Below are 15432 nucleotides of genomic sequence, written 5' to 3' on the forward strand. Positions count from 1 at the left end.
TATTGGTCCCATTTGTCATTTGTTTTAAAGATTTATTTATTCATACAAGAACTGGGGTGTAGGCCAGATGTGTGGGGGGTGAGAGGATTCACCAGAGACAGAGTGGGGAGCAGAATAGGTAGAATGAAATACACCACTGAGGAGAGCAGTGGGCGAGACAGGAGAGGTCTGCTGCGCCATGTAGGTAGCTTCCTGGCCTGGGATCGAACTTGTGCTGCAGTGGTTGTAGATAGCTTGAGTGCTGAGATTTAACCCCTTGCACCACAAGGGAGGACCCCCATTTGTCATTTTTATAAATAGGTATTTCATGTGATTATTTTTATTTCTAGTGTTTGCTTGATGGCATTTCTTTGTAATAACTTTCAGAGCCTGGTCCTCATGGGATGCCAACTTTTATTGGGTTCTACCACCCAGTTGCTTTCCCAGTCTTATGCTCATATTTCTAGAACTGCATTTCCTCTCTACAACGCCTGGTTCCTAGAAATGGCTACTCAGTCTGCCTCTGGACACACCATTAACTGTAGGCTTGTGTTGCCACTTCTGCTTATGTGGAGAACGGAAAGCAACTGCCTGATAGTACAGCTTAAAATAAGTACTACCATAGAGAAAAATTAAAATATAAGCATTTAGGGAAACATAGATCTGTGGGAGACAAAGGAAATGAGAAGACTGTGAAGCGTTGCTACAATTAAACTGCTGATTCTAAATCTGCTTGAACTTAAAAATGCCTCATCTCATTTTTTTCTAAGTAATCATATGGCTCATATTCTGAATGTGTGAGCTTAGGCATTTTGCTTAAAATACACCTTGATGAATTCTGAATTATTCAGCGTTAATCAGGCACTACCTCACATTGTTTTCTTTGTGTTTCATGTCTCCAAAATCACAAAGTTGAGTTCCGATGCTTCCAAATAAAATAATGCCCAAGTAAAATGTGAACTTGGTTCTACCAGCCACTTAATTAAACATCAAGGGTGATAGAGATGCAAGTGTTGGTTGTTGTAGGGCTGCTTAGAAAGAAAAGTTTAAGTATTTTTTAAAAGATGGATTAACTCTCAGTTTAAAGTGGTTAAGGGGGCCTCCCCGGTGGTGCAGCGGTTGAGCGCTGGGTTGTGAAGCTGCCCGAAGCCTCCGCGGTGCCGGTTCGATCCCCGGCTGCTCCCCGGCCACCAGAGGAGGGTCCCACATGGCGCGCAGACCTCCCCTGCTGCCCGCTGCTCCCCTCAGCAGTGTACTTCGGTCCTTCTGCCTGCTCTGCTCCCCTCTCTGGCTCTGGTGAATTCTCTCACCCTCCCGCGCTTCTGACTGTACCCAGTGCTTATATAAATAAATAAATAAATAAATCTTTTTTAAAAAAAAATAAAATGGTTAAGGTGCTGCAGTCCTTAAAGGCAGTGGTATAAATGGGCTGTGGTACCAACTGTGTTTCTGGGAGGCAGAGAGTCATAGAGAGCTAGGGTTTTGTTTTTTTTTTTTTTTATTTCTTTTTTATTTATTTATTTATTTATTTATACAAGAAGAGGGGTACAGGCCAGATGTGAAGTAGGGTGAGAGGATTCACCAGAGACAGAGCAGGAAACAGAACAGGCAGACTGACTGAAATACGCTGTTGAGGAGCAGCAGGCGAGACAGGAGAGGTCTGCTGCGCCATGTGGGTTGCTCCACGGCCAGCGGGGATCGAACCGGCACTGCAGAGGCTGCGGATGGCTTCAGCGCTGCGCTCAATCGCCTGCGCCACCAGGGAGGCCTGAGAGCTAGCAGTTTCTGAATAGAAACAGTCCAGTCTTGGACTCTAGCAAAAAATGTGCTAGGGAAATGGAGATGCTGATTTGCACTGAAGAGGAGTCCCAGTGGAGAAACATTGCTGTGCAGTGGAGTGTGATTTTGGCATGGGTGTCCTAGGCAGGGTTTAATTCTCAACCAGAGAATTCTACTCACCAACTGTAGGGTCAGTGAAAAAAAGTATCAGGCTTATCCACCCTCCCACCATTAGCAATGATGATGGATACCTGCAGTCCTACATGCATGCCTAATGGCAGGCCCCTGGAGTAGGGCGTGGGCATGCATAGGTGGGCACACTTGGGCAGAGACTGGGCTTATGAGGGCGGCGGCATGGGGAACCAGAAGAGAAAGAGAAGAGAAAGAGCTGTGGTGAAAGCATCAGAGAAGCAGAAGAGAGAGAAGGAGGCCACGAGAGAATGCTGGAGAGCCCAGAAGTGTGAAGATTCGCCAGGGGAGGGGAAGCCTGCCAGCCTCCCAGCTCCCGGGCTCCCATGTACCTGGTAAAATCCCAGTAAAAGCCCGAAAAAGCCACAGAGGGCTCCAGGACTCTCCTTTACCCTGTCTGTTCAGGTCATAGAGATGCTGCCCTGTGCCCTTCCTGCCTCTACACCAGCCATGTGGCTTGTTCAGCTTGAGTAACTGAAGATCACTTTTATGTTCTATTTGACACGCAGTGGATGTACTTGAGTGACAGACTAGTAAGCTGGGAGTCACACAGCTAAGTTCACATGTGTTGAATGACAAGAGTTCATTTCACGATGAAACTGAGAATGACAGTTTGCACAAAGGTTTTCAAGAAGCCCTAAGGCCTTCTCAGAGCGTGAGGCCTGGAGTGGTGGGAGACAAGTCTAGTTCCATTACTGTTTAGTGAACACCAGGACAACCGAGCCAGAAGTTACCCTGTGAGCTGTTTCAGTCCAGTCATTTCCTGGATGGTTGTTATTTTTGTCAATGCCCATCTGCTCTCTGTAGAAGGTAAATATAAAAAGCCCCAAACAGCAAAACTGGTTTGCTGGCTTCATTCAGAGACATCAGGGAGATAGAAGCTGGAAAAGTTTTATGTGTCACAGACACTGTGGGACAGTGGGGGGACTGTGGAGAAGTAGGTGGTGGTGGTGAGGGACGAGCCAGATGAAATTCGTCTGTGGATAAAGAGAAGCAGCGCAGCTTGGAACTGGCCAGCAAAGAGGTGTAAACGCCAGGGTTTGACAGACAGGAGTTTATGTTTCCCTGGCAAGTATTATGACTGTTTTAAGGGAAGATTCCAGCTCACTGGCTATCAAACTTGCTCTTCTGAAATAGAAGCAGTTTCCTACACTGAAGAATTTAATAGTGGAAACAGTTTGTCAGTGTTTAAATTACGAATTTATGCTTCAAGGAGAATATTCCAGAGAAAGAAAGTTGAGCCTACCAGAAGCAAAACCACTGCTTTTGTGTTTGCTTTTTTAAATGTATGTTTTTAAAACAAAGTAATAAATGTATATAACTTGTAAAGTCAAATATTATCTCACTTATGAATTTTGAAAATGCATTTTTTTTAAAGATTTATTCATGCATACAAGAACCGGGGTACAGATCGGATGTGCAAGGGGTGAGAGGATTCACCAGAGACAGAGCAGAGGACAGAACAGGCAGACTGATGAAATACACTGCTGAGGGGAGCAGCGGGCAAGACAGGAGAGGTCTGCCACGCCCTGTGGGATTCTTGCCCGCCGGCAGGGATTGAGCCCGTACTGCAGAGGCTGCGGACAGCTTCACAGTGTGGCGCTCAACTGCCTGCGCCACCAGGGAGACCCAAAAATGCATTTCTTTAACTCTTTTCTCCTTACTCCTCTTTGTTGATATTATCACTTTTTTTTAAGCTATTTCTTCTGGTCTTTGAAACTTGAAGAGTTTCAAAAATATGAGTACAAAGTTATTTATGCTTTTTCTCCAGGTTTATATGCTACCCATTAAGTTCTGTCTTTAAGAAATGGGAAATCAGCCCTCCTGTGAGTTCTCCTACCATCTTCTGCCTCCCAAAATAGTTACATCACCTTGTTGGGTTAATTGCTTCTCAGTGATTACACAATCATAGCTATCTAGGTTTTATTCCCAGTTAAATCATATGGTATATGATGATAATTTTTCCTCTTGCTGCTTTCCTAAGTGCCTTTTATGTTGTTGTTGGCTAAACTTCTAAGTACTTTTGCTAATTCATTTCAACACTCTGCGAGACTAAAATCTCTTTTTCAATTTGTTCAAGCTCATCCGATATTCTGTCAATTTCTTGTTTTTCTTGGAGACTTCTTTTTCGGGGGGTACCTTCTGCTCCACTTTCTTTCCTTCCTTTTGTGCAGGTATCTTACCCCTGGCCCCACTTTAGAATCCCCTTTGCCTTCCTCATCTATTGGATGCTGCTTCCTAGGCTCTTTATCTTCTTTCTTAGTTAATTTTGTGAAGTTCCCAAGAAGCCCGTATTTCTCTCTTTTACATCAAGAAACAGATTTTTTAGTAAAAAAAAATTCTGGACATTTCCATTGTTTATGACATTTTTTTAATTTAGTCATATATTCATTGGGGCGGGTTATTGGTTTTGTTTCAAGCATGGCATCCATCAGGGGTTAGAAGGTAGAATAGCATCCAATTCTAGGGTTTATACTAGTCAGTCTAGAAATAGATTCAGAGCATATCAGACAAACTCTGGTCTCCACACTCTACCAGACATCGCATACATGACACACTCACTAAGTTCACATAGGGACTCCTGACATCTGCACAGCTACCTGCTCCTAACTTAGTGCTCCCTTCCCCAGGAAGGGCACCAACTCCACCTTCTTGAACAAGCCAAAAGCATCATTAACTATTTTCTCCTCTTCAGTCTCCATATCCAATCACCTTACAAGCTTTTATTCCCCTTAGTTCTATCACTGCTCACCATTTCTGCTGCCTTCCTCCTAAGCACCATTGCAAAAACTTATCACTCTCTGTGTCCAATCTGTTCTTTTCCTCCTCCAATCTGTTCTTTACACGAAGGATATTTTATTATTATTATTATTATTATTATTGGTTTTCAACACTGTATGTGATTCAGAGGTATAGGATCACACCACTTCAAGTGTATGTTACCACACTACACCCACCGCCATAGTCCTCCAACCCAATCCATTGGGTCCATTCACCCTGATCTCCACCCTCCCCCTCTGGTAACCTCAATTCTACAGTCAGACTTCAAACTGGAGTAGATGATGCTAAGCCACAGAAGTCAGAAGGAATAAGGCAGTGCTTTCGGAATATAGAAAAACAAAACAAAGGATCAGCCAGAACTAAACCTGAGGATTATAAAGTCTACTTTAATGGAGACTCCTTTAATTATAAAGTCTCCTTCCATGTAATTTGAAGCACATTGGGTTTTAAATTCTCCAATAAGTTCCAGTTACTCTCAAAGCAGTCAAAATGCCCAGCAAGCCCAAGACCTGTGTGCTTCTGCCTGTGACTGATATCACACTCCCTCTCAACTTCTACCCTCAACTATACTTTCTTGTTTTTGATGAAGCTCATTTTGTTCTTAAACCTGTTTTTCAGGTCATCTCCTTACACTGGGACCTTTTCATTGAATCCTGGATATTTTATGTCAGGATAGTCTATGGTGGAAAAGGTAAACTTGATGAAAAGTTCTCTCAGAAGACATGAAACTAGAAATGACCCCAAAGAAAACAATTTGACTTCACACTTTCATGATTAAGGAAGAAATTAGCACGTGTCAGCAGAAAGCAGAAGCTACATTATCCCATTATCCTAAATCAAGGACATTTTTTGAATCTGATTTTTTTATTTCAGTGAATGATTTGATCAAATGTTCTACAGATTTCAGGCAATAATATATGTGTTTAAGTGTTAGGTGAGAAGGTAGGAGAAAAGGAAAGAAGAGAAACACAGCTCAGTTTTTATGTGACCGAAGCCTTCATGGGACTGGTAATATTTCTTTCTAACAAGAGCATTAGTAGAAGCTCTTTTGGGGTTTTCAGCCTCAGTGGTTTTTATTATTATGTAAGGAGCCTTTATGTGGTGCTTTTTCTAATCCTAAATGCTCTCATTAAGGTGATTAGAATTTACTTTCATTATCATTTTAAAAAACCCCATCATTTTCCAGTATAAAAACCCTGGGTTTATAAATGACCTGTACTTCTGTGGCTGCTGGAACAGTTATATTACAGATTACAGAGTCGTGTGTGAGCTGGCCTGGGTATAGAATGGTATAGGATGGTGGCTCTCAATCTCTTTGCCCCATGTAATGGATGATTCACAAGTTAGCCTGCCTCAATTATCACCTTGTGGAGAGACAGAGGAGAGAGGAGGCGTATAATCCATGTACTTGGATGTAGTTCTATTTAAAATTTTCCATTAAAATTTCTTAAATCTTTGCCAACCATTGCTTCTTATCTGCAATTAAATCTAGCAGATGACAAGGCATCAATAATAATTAAACAAAGAACCCATGATATAAATGGGAAATCTCTTTGGATAGCTACATGTGCTCTTGGCCGTGATCTGATATATAGACATATACTTAATTGGTATTTTCCATTAGTTGAATACTACTATTTTCTATGATGAAATTAAATGTGACAGCATTACATGATGATTTTACAAAAAGCTCCTCGCCTTGCAGGTGCTTCACCACCTGAATAAATCTGAGGCTCTCCTCTGTATAGTGTATTTTCTCTGAAATAGAGTCTTTTGTTCCAGACAACTAACTGAAAAGTGAACCTTTGGAAGGTGACATGTTCATAATAATAAAGACACGTAATCACCAACTTGTACACTCTATTTCCCAGACCTTTCCCTTTCATCGTGGCATTTGAGTTCTAACATCTCTCTCTCTGTTATGTAGGGCTTATGATTTATTTCCACTCTCTAGATGAAGAAACCAGAGCACAGAGAATTTAACTGGATTTGTCAAGCTCACAAAATTAGTAAGTGCCAGAGGTAAGATTGGACTTTTGCTTTTCATTATTTTATTTCACTGTGAGAGAAAAAAAAGAACTGCCCACATGCTAAATAATAACAAACTCAGGAAATGAAACAAGAGCACACCAAAACCGAGTCCTGAAATCTTGAGATCCCTTTAGCACTTGGAGGTAACAGAAGAACTGAAACTAATTTCATCTCTAACATTTTCTCTAGGAAGAAATACAGGAATAGAATATTGGGGTACGACAACAGTGCAATGCCATTACAAAGAAGCATTCGGTAAAACAAAGCAATCTTCACATCTAAAGGGATGATGTAAAGAACATTGTTTTGCTGAAATTTTTAGTGACAAACTTTACGCATCAAATAATTATGTTTAGCAAGGGCATCACTGTCTCCTGTTCATAGAACAAAGGAGAGAAAAAAAAGAGAAAATTTGATTATTGTGTGTTTGGGGGAGAAAGACAAAGTTAAATTAAAGCTATATTCTTTATACTATCTAAGTCTATGATTTTTTTTTTAAAGATTTATTTATTTATTTATTTATAAAAGCACTGGGTACAGTCAGAAGCGCGGGAGGGTGAGAGAATTCACCAGAGCCAGAGCGGGGAACAGAACAGGCAGACTGACGAAGTGCACTGCTGAGGGGAGCAGCGGGCAAGACAGGAGAGGTCTGCCACGCCATGTGGGACCCTCGCCAGCGGCTGGGGATCGAACCAGTGCTGCAGAGGCTGCAGGAAGCTTCGCAACCCAGTGCTCAACCGCTGTGCCACCAGGGGAGGCCCTCTAAGTCTATGATTTCAATACTAGGTTTATAACCAAAGAAGAAATCATTCCAACTCCTCTTATCTCCTTCCTCCCAAACATTAGTCAAGAAATGACCATCTAAAGACACACAGAAGAGCACCTCCCTTGGTGGCACAGGTGGTTGAGCACCACACTGTGAAACTGTTCGCAGCCTCTGCAGCGCAGGTTAGATCCCCACTGGCCGGCAAAGGTCCCACATGGCACAGCAGACCTCTCCTGTCTCACCCACTGCTCCCCTCAGCAGTGTATTTCATCAGTCTGCCTGTTCTGTTCCCTGCTCTGTCTCTGGTAAATCCTTTCACCCTCCCGCACATCTGGCCTAAACCCCAGCTCTTGAATAAATAAATCTTTAAAAAAAAAAAAAAATAAAGACACACAGAAGAAATTCAATCCTGTTTCTTAATCTCTCTTCCCAAGGGATTCAAAGCACATCTTTAATTTTGAAAAGAAGTTTAAGCGAACCAACATGAAGTCTCTTTCAGTTATAGAGCTTGAGCATTTATTTTGATAAAAGTGAATACTTCAGTAAATCCTTATTCTTTCAAGACAATATGGCAATTTCTGTGGAATTCCTTACAAACACATCTGTGCCTGTCAAGCCACAGGCTTGGGAGACATTTATCAAGCTGATCAAATGGTCTTGAGTATGAGCAACATTTGCTCTCTCATACTTAGGGACTGCAGCCAAGAAGCAAATACAGGTACTGATTCCAAATTGCAATAGTATAATGTTTGTACCTATTATGAAATCAATGATGAACATGAAAATTAAGTTTCTCATCATGAGATTTGGGAATATAGTCTAATAGTTGCTCCAATTTGATTAGTTTTCTCCCAACTAAGAAAATAGAGAAAAATTGTTTCTCTGCTTTAGCATTCAGCTACTCCCCATTTCTGACCCCCATCCTTCTATTACTAATTATCAATCTTGTATTAAGTATAAGGAGAGTAATGTTAATGACATGGCTGAAAATGTGATCAAATTATTAGACATCATCTCATGGATGAGACATCATCTCATGGAGTTGACTCAAAGAAAGGGACATAGGGAGGTCACAGGTCCTGCCACCAGGAGACTGTAGGCACTATAGTGAGTTGACCTTGGCTTACAGTTAAGTGATATGGGAACCTTGTTAGAAAAGGATGATGTTTAGGGCCTCCCCTGGTGGCGCAGCGGTTGAGCGCTGGGCTGCGAAGCTGCGGGCAGCCTCTGCAGTGCCAGTTCGATCCCCGGCCACCGGGCTAGGGTCCCATTTGGCACGCAGACCTCTCCTGCCACGCCCGCTGCTCCCCTCAGCAGTGTATTTCCTCTGTCTGCCTGTTCTGTTCCCCGCTCTGGTGAATTCTCTCACCCTCCCATGCTTCTGACTGTACCCAGAGCTTGTATAAATAAATAAATAAATCTTTAAAAAAGAAAAGGATGATGTTTTAGGACATGGATGATAAAATAAAATAATCTTTGAAAGAAGATGATCATGTATAGATTATTTGTATCAAAGGGTGCCAGGCATGGAGAAATTTCTGGAAGAATGAATCAGGGAGCTTCCTCCTAGGGCTTAGAGCACCCTGAAGACGTGTAAAAGATGAGCAGTTTCTTTGGGTTCCCCTTACTAACATCTGATAACATTGTTCTTTTTATACACAGTAATTCAGATCTTTAGAATCTTTACAACAGGAAATGCCCAGGTCTGTTTTTTGGATTTCTAGATAGACTTATTGACCAAATGAAGATATATGGGAAAGGTCTTTGTAAACTGAATACACCATGTACATTTAAGACAGTATTAGAATGACAGTGCTTTAGGAACCACTTCATCTAGATTGTTTGTAAGACTTTTTTTTCTAAAGTACTGTTGTCATGAACGCTGGATAAACTCATCACCATCATGTGAAAGTCTTTTGCTATTTCAGGTTCATTGAGAACATTATCCCAGCTCCACTTTATTAGTGCCGCAGTGTAATAAATATCTAGATTTCCCCATGGCTCTTGATGTGGTCTCTGAAAATAGTTTGATGAGCTATATAGAGTTTAGACTGGCAAAAATCATTCGGAAAACATTGTTGCATAAGTTTCTTAATGTATTCATTTCAGTTTTGAAGTAGGTTTTAGGTGATCAACCAATAACATCTTTAGCAGATATCTCTACGTGCCAGGCACCGCATTTAGAGCTAAAATATCAAAAGCTATCTAGACACACTTACATATTCCTTCATTTATTTCTACAATGTTTTATAATTTTCAGAGCAAAATATTTGTCCTTTTATTATTACTTTAAATGATATTATAAATGTAATTGTTTTCTTAATTTGGAATAGGAAATTAATATAGGAATACAACTGATTTATCTAAATTGATATATCCTGCAACTTTGCTGAACTGATTTGTTAGTTCTAATGATCTTTAGTGACTTCTTTGCTAAGTATGTTTATAAAGTGGATATACCATATGATGCATTAATTCTATTCCTTGGTATTTATTCAGAGAATGGAAAAACACTAATTTGAAGGGATATATACACTCCTATGCATTGCAGCACTATTTACAGCACCCCAGTTATGGAAACACCCTAAATGCCCAATGGCAGATGAGTGGATTAGGAAGTTGTGGTCCATACACAGTGGAAGATTACTGAGATATGAAAAAAAAAATGAATTTTTGCCATTTGTCACAACATGGACAAAAATGGAAGGAGTTACTGTTAAGCAAAATAAGTCAAAAGGAGAAAGACAAATACTGGATGGTTTCACTCATGCAAAATTTAGAGAAAGGAAGGAACAGAACAGACAAAACTAAACCAAAACAAACCCTAGACATATGACTGCAGAATTGAGTTTTCTAGAAGGGGAGGTGGGGGAGAGGCAGGAAGGAGGGCCCAGTGGACCATGGTGAAGGAGTATGGGTGCTCTGCTGGTAGGTATGGTGTTAACACACATGTGAAGATGGGTGAAACTATGCCTCTGAATCATACAGTGCTATCAACCAGTGTTCCCCAATAAAAGTGATAAATTAATTAAAAATAAAAGTCTGTTTTTAATATCATGTCACCCCTATTGTCTCATGTTTAATCTGTAATTAGTGATGCAGATGTAAAAAGGAAAGGGTTTACGGGATTTATAACCAATATTTGAAGTAAACAGTCTTTGTATCTCTGGGGATCAATTTTATGATCAACAAATGCACCCAATTTAAAGGAAGATCTATTTGGGCTTAAAGTCAAAAGAAAGATTCTAGCAAGTAAAACTGTTTTGCAGCCCAGCAGGCTGCCTTGCAAGGTAGTGAGTGATCAGTCACTGAAGCTGCATGATCACTGACAAGCCACTCAGAAGAGTCACAGAGGGGATGACAGCATTAGGAACTGAGCTGGATTGCGTGATTTCTAGGCTTTTCCAGCTAGGGGTGTGTGCACCTAATTCATCCTCCAATCCTGACTACATTTATGTAGCTATTTAAATAGAGAGGTGTGAAAAAGATCAGTAAGTGCATCTGCTTAGCAATAAAAGCACAACCACAATGCTCTTCGTTTATGCTTCCTTGGGAGGTAGGTTTCTATTCTCATCTGTTGGCCTAAATAGAATGCCATGTAACAGTTTTTTTAAAAAAAATGGCTATGTAGTATTTTGGGATGTCTTACATTTTCTAGGAGCAATGCATCCTCTATGGTCCTCAAGGACCACTATGGACATCGAAGGCACATAAAATCTAACACATACTATCATTATGCAACTCCTTTCAAAGCGCTTCATTTGGGCATGTGTGTTTAGGCTAATTGAATTTTGAGCCGATAATCCCTTTTTAAATTTTCTCTCCCAGCATATATCACATTCCCATACTTTGGTGCCCCATTTCACTTTTCCATTGACTCTTTTCTGCCTAGAGAATTTCCATATATCCCATAAAATCCAGTTTAAATAGCATCACCTTTGGGAAATGATTCCTGACTACCCTAGTCAGAAATAGCCATTCCCTTTTCTGTATCACCATTTAGTTCATATGTGTTTTTATGTTTACATTTATCATTGAAATACAACATTGGGGTGTGTGGGGGGGTGTGTGTGTCCCTAGTAAAGAGGACATTATGTAAGAGTGGGGGCAAGTCTCCTGGCTTTGGTTAGGGCCTGTAACTTCTTTATCTCTAGGTGTCAAACACATAGATGGTTCCCAAAAAACATATATCTTTCCTAGCAAGCTTACATAATTTGTTTATATTTACTTTTCATCAGAGTGTTTTCATTTTTTAAATATCTCCAGGAACTTCCAAAAGGCAATAACCCCTACACTATAGGGAAAGTTGGAGATCTTGATGCTGAGGTTTAAACCTACAGTTTGGTTCTATTTACTTCCCACATTGGAAGGTAAATAGAACAGTTGTGACTCCACAGCACATGAGACAGTGATGGACTCTAAAACAAGAGAGAAGTGATTGGGAAGAATTCAGGTTCTCACAGGATTGATGGAAGTAGGACCAATTTGTAAGAGCACACAGGAGGGTTAGGACATGGAAAACTAATGTCTCAGAGCAAAATCTCTGAGTTTTCAGAGCTGCCATCATAAAGAATTCCATGCAGCTATTTCTTCTATTCTTGATTCACACTCTCAAGATTGAAAAGCCTGGAAGAAAGCCCCCATTCAGCCAAGATCAGGTCATATAGCCATTCCTCAGAAACACAAGGAGGAGGAAGGGTTTGTTCCAACCTCTCAGCTCTGAGGATGGAGGCATGCAGAAAGAATTATCCTCCCAGAAAAGACAGTGATGGAGATGTGACTCCCCCAGGAGAAATGGGAGTACCAGTGGAATTGGATGTTAGGTAGTCAAAAGATGCCACATTCAATCTATTGAATTTAAAGTCTACCATAATTCTAGTCCTGGCAACCTCAAAGATTAACATTTTCTCTGGTTGTGGAACTGTGCTACCCTTTTTTGTATGTTTATTCATTCCACAAGGGAAGGAGACAAGTTTTTTGTCTAAAAATGTTCTTGTGGCAGGGCCTTGTCTTTATAATCCTCGCCACAGTGTGAATCAACAGCCTACTTTCTGATTTAGACCATTATTTAAAAATTTTTTCCAGTGTACTAATGAGGAACCATTATCTGAGTGCTGTTTTTCAACTGCCCCAGTTCTTCCTCGGTATGACTACAGTCATCTCTTGGCCTAAATAAATTCTCTGTCTAATGATGCCTTAGTGCTTGTAGCCCAGCCTTTTTAGCAAAGGCAATTATTTGAAAATGCAAATAAGTCTTTCTGGACTTCCTATTTCTAGCAATGGCTAGAGCTACTAGAAAATTACCTCCTTTAGAGAAAGTAAGATATAAAATTTACTCATTTATTTAATCTTATTATAAATGATCAACATAAAGAAAAAGCACATTTTACTGTTCCTTAGGAACATAATTAAGAATCTAAGTTTCTTTTCCTTTAACTTCTGAATAAGAAGACTGTGCAATTCCCAAGGCTAAAGTCTCAGGAATCGTGACTTAACCTGCTTGTATAACACCATCGGGAACTGTGACTCATCTGTCTTTATTTCACGCTGTGAGTCCTTAAGAAAGTACAGGTTGGTCAATAGAGTTCATTTGGGTAAAGGATTAGAGAACCAACCTAATCTGAAGCCAATATAACCACTGTGTTTTTATCAGCTTTCTCTTTTGCTTCCTTAATATCTACTACTCAGAGGAAGACGGCTAATTGCAGTTGTTGGGTCAACATTTAACTACCTTAGGAGTTACTATTGGGGGTAGGGGGTGTTCAGATTTTATTAAGGTTATCAATAGTCTCCACAGTGCATTTTTTATTTGCTATCCTAAACGAGTGGAATATGATCATCCCTTCATCAGAAGGCATTTGCAATTTTAGTGAATAATTTTTGAAGGAAGAAATGGGAGCCATATATATCAATCAAGGGTGTGGAGCAATCAAAAGGAAACTAAATAATCCTTGGGTTTTTGGTTTGCTTATACCATCCTCATCCCAGGAAGTATTCATGGTGCTCCTGTGACTATCTAATAATCAGGATCCTTCTATGGGGAGAGTAACCAATCATCCCTAATTGTCTTTGGCAACGGGGATTGAATAGATGCATCAGAGAGAATTATTTCCACATTGAAACAAATATCCCAAATACTATTCAGACCTGGACAAGTTTGCAAAGCTCTGCTACTGTTGTGCTCCTTCCTGTCAGCTTCCCTAAGGTATAGATTAGCAAGGAAATAGCAAAAGCAACCATGTTCAACTTTCTCAAAGTATATGCTCTAACCATTAGCCTAAATAGATATTATCTTAGTTTTGTTATCTTTTTTTTTTAGTTTTGTTATCTTATAAAAACATCCCATAGTATATTTTGAGTTTTATGATCTGTAGAATAACAATTATTCTCATTCTATTGATAAGTGGAATCATTTTCAAATGAATTTTTATATAATCTATGTTTCAACTTTCATTCTGCTCTTCCATCTTATTTTAGTATTTAGGTACCTGATTCTGTTTCTGAGAACAATTTCCTAGTGATCTGTGGCCCTGAGGTTTTATGCCATAGTGGCCAATGGAGAAGAATATAGGAAAGCACTTTTATAAGATTGCTCAGGGGGCCTCCCCAGGTGGCGCAGTGGTTGAGTGCTGGGCTGCAAAGCTGCGGGCAGCCTCTGCAGCGCCGATTCGATCCCTGGCCGCCAGTGAGGGTCCCACATGGCACGCAGACCTCTCCTGTCGCATCCGCTGCTCCCATCAGCAGTGTATTTCGTCAGTGTGCCTGTTCTGTTCCCCGCTCTGGCTCTGGTGAATTCTCTCACCCTCCTGTGCTTCTGACTGTACCCAGTGCTTTTATAAATAAATAAATCTTTTTTAAAAAGATTAAAAAAAATAAAGATTGCTCAGGGAAGGCATCAGCTACAAAAGATTGCTCAGGTTAGGCATCAGCCTAACCCTGTGTTGTATTACACAAACTACACTGTCAACTATACTCCCAACAATGTGAGAAATCGCATTCAATAAGGGTAGATTTTCAGGTTTATTATTTCTATTAACTAATATAATTCCTTGATTGTATCTCAAACTGAACAAGATGGTCTCATGAAGGCACCTGAAATTAGACTGAAACTAGAACTTTCAGATATAATAACTCTAGTATTTGGCTATTACTTTACAATTTACAATGTTTTCCACATATATTATCTCATTTGATACTCTCAAATCATATGACATTATTCAAATAAGCTATCTTTATAGACAAGGGACTTGAGGTTCTAGTAATCACGGCTAGGGATGTAGATATTACACAATTAAATACAATCACCTATTAAGAGAACTATTAAAAACAGAGCAAGTGAAAATGTACAAAAATTGCAAGCAACTATAATGCTTGGGAACAGGTTCATTATTGGAAATTGGTTCTTAATCCCAGCTCACTTCAAGTCCAAGAGTATAATCTCTATCTCTATTTAATTTTTTGAAATGGTACATTTATATACACATAAAAGAACAATTCCAGAACCTTATGCAGACTTCTATCAGACATTGTCAGTATTCTGAAATATAGCAGATGAATCTGGGTCTCCAGAACCCTAGTCAGTGCTTTCAGAATAACTATAACATATTGTATTAGGTTTATAAGACTAGGGTTCCTCAATAATAACGTTCCACAGAGGAATTTCCTTGTGTTTGAAAAATTAAGAGGCAAAGATCTTGGCAAAGTAGATTCACCCACACATGGGATCTGCTGATCCACTTCAACACTTGTGGGGAAGAAGTTCTTTGATCTAAGAACTCCATACAGATCTGGAAATAGACTGTAGTGGCTCCAAACAGTTGTTTCAACATATATAGTCTGTATAAATAAGATTTCATCAACATTTTCCATCCTATGAATGGGCAATATTTTTTAAAAATAGAGTGATA

Source organism: Talpa occidentalis, unplaced genomic scaffold, assembly GCF_014898055.3.
Source record: "Talpa occidentalis isolate TD23 unplaced genomic scaffold, MPIMG_talOcc4v2.1 talOcc4.3, whole genome shotgun sequence".
NCBI classification, from domain to species: domain Eukaryota; kingdom Metazoa; phylum Chordata; class Mammalia; order Eulipotyphla; family Talpidae; genus Talpa; species Talpa occidentalis.